Raw genomic sequence first — 2500 nt, 5'->3', positions numbered from 1 at the left:
ATTCATCATCATTATTTCATTATTCGAGACCTCACCATCGTTCATCATCACATGCACTATCATCGATTCCGATCATCATAAATCTAATTAATTAAACAATACATTTTTAATAAATTTATCCATCTAATTCTAATCACTTTAATTATCACTAATCTCTTGGAATAGTTAATCAAACACTTATCACGATCAACAAGTTTATATATCACCACAGTTTTATATATAAATATAAATATATATATATATATATATATATATATATATATATATATATATATATATATATATATATATACATATATATATATACATACATATATATATACACATACACAATATATATATACACTATATATATATATATATATATATATATATATATATATCAATGCATGCATTGCTTTATGGCAATAGCATAGCACCACTCAGCCCTTCCCCCTCCCCCAAATCACCACTAGTTAAGTATGTCAACGGTCATCTAAAAACAAGGTCAAGATATTTTTTTTTTTTTTGCACATCTTCCATATAAGGCAGATGTCTTTTTTTTCATCTCTAAAACAACCAATGCCCTCCTTACCCCCCGTTCCCCCCCCCCCAAATACCCATCATTAGAGGTTAGTTATTTTCTCCTACCACCCCCACCCCCCCCAAAAGGTATAAACCGGGTATTTCTGGTTTACGCCTTGAAGGTAGTTTTCTCTTGACCGGCATCATAGCCAAGAATTCGGGGATGGTTTTCAATGGAGAAATTCGTTCATACTCTTAAAAAATCCGTAATTTTAATCAGAAATTCTCCGTAAGAATATTATATTCTCAGCCGTATTTCTGTAAAATACAGGCGACCGTAATTTTACATAAAATTTTCATTATCTTTTACGGGTTGGTTACCGTAATATCATTCCTTTACGTCAATATATCCGTTTTTAAAAAGGTAAAAATCTTGGAATAAATGTTGCCAGGCATTTAATGTTCTTAATACATTTTTTTAACAGTGTACGCAGTAATTTTCATGTTAAAACGTCAATTATTTATCTTCATGAAATATTAAATTTTTAAATGGTAAAATGACTCAAAGATAGATTATATAAGAAGTTAAACCGGCTAACCTACGATGAATTTAACCAATGAATCCTCTATGGATTTAGTCAGTTTATGACTGGCGAAACCTAACAAAGGCCCTTTGCGTCAATATGCGTAGGAGATGATAATGATGATGGAAATGACTCAACGATAGAAGATATAAGTAAAAAACAAATCTCAAAATTTTCTCCAAACTTTCAATGAGAAAAAAAAAATTATAAAAATGCACATGACCTTCGATGTTCCAGTCAAAATATATTACCTACCTTCAACCAATTTCTACATAAAGACTAACAAAAATTAGGTCACAAATGACAATTGTGAATGAGAAAAATTAGTCATTTCCTCCATGCTTCATTTCCCTTGACTCGTCGTTCGTCATACATCAAGCAAAACACTAAGAAAAAAATATATTTACACAGCTTATTCATGCACGTCCCAAAAACACTTCATTAAATCATCTAACATTCATTTACCATAATCTCATCTCTTCCACATTGCATTCTATTACTCTCACTCTCTCTCTCTCTCTCTCTCTCTCTCTCTCTCTCTCAAGAACTACTTGGGACGAATGTCCTCATTTTTTCACAAGCAATCATAATCTCATCTCTTCCACATTGCATTCCACGAGATAGCCTCTCTCTCTCTCTCTCTCTCTCTCTCTCTCTCTCTCTCTCTCTCTCTCTCTCTCTCTCAAGAACTACTTGGGACGAATGTCTTCACGTTTTCACAAGCAATCATAATCTCATCTCTTCCGCATTGTATTCCATTAGTCTCTCTCTCTCTCTCTCTCTCTCTCTCTCTCTCTCTCTCTCTCTCTCTCTCTCTCTCTCTCTCTCTCTCCAGAACTATCTGGGACGAAAAGGAGTGCCAAGGTTATGAGGACATGGAAAGCAAGTCTTGACTTCGGATTCTAGTTACGAAACAAACATTTCTCTGTTTACCAGTACGTGAAGTCTTGGCTAAATCGCTTCACAATTCGTCGACATATTCTTCTATATATAACAAAATTAAATTTCTTTTTTAGCTAAATTCTTACGTTCCATTACAGAAAACAAGAGAAATTTAGAACAATGCAAACAGCAAAGAAAGCTGGCCCACAGATAGCTCAGGAACAGGGTTAGCGAAGATGTACCGTTAGGAAACCTGTTCTGTGAGGGGGCCCCCACCACACAATCTGGACGACCCACTCCCAGTAATACCCAATCCACTAATGTTACTCAATGTTGGTGAAAAAACTTTCTCTCTCTCTCTCTCTCTCTCTCTCTCTCTCTCTCTCTCTCTCTCTCTCTCTCTCTCTCTCTCTCTCTCTCTCTCTCTGTTTGTGTTTGCATACCAACGTGCAGCACAATCTTCTTGTCAATAGATACCACATCAATTTGTTACTCATTGTTTGTAAAAACTCTCTCTCTCTCTCTCTCTC

This window comes from Palaemon carinicauda, chromosome 31, assembly GCF_036898095.1.
Source record: "Palaemon carinicauda isolate YSFRI2023 chromosome 31, ASM3689809v2, whole genome shotgun sequence".
Classification (NCBI taxonomy): Eukaryota; Metazoa; Arthropoda; class Malacostraca; order Decapoda; family Palaemonidae; genus Palaemon; species Palaemon carinicauda.
The sequence above is the reverse complement of the archived record's forward strand: the minus strand, read 5'-3'. Positions refer to the sequence as shown.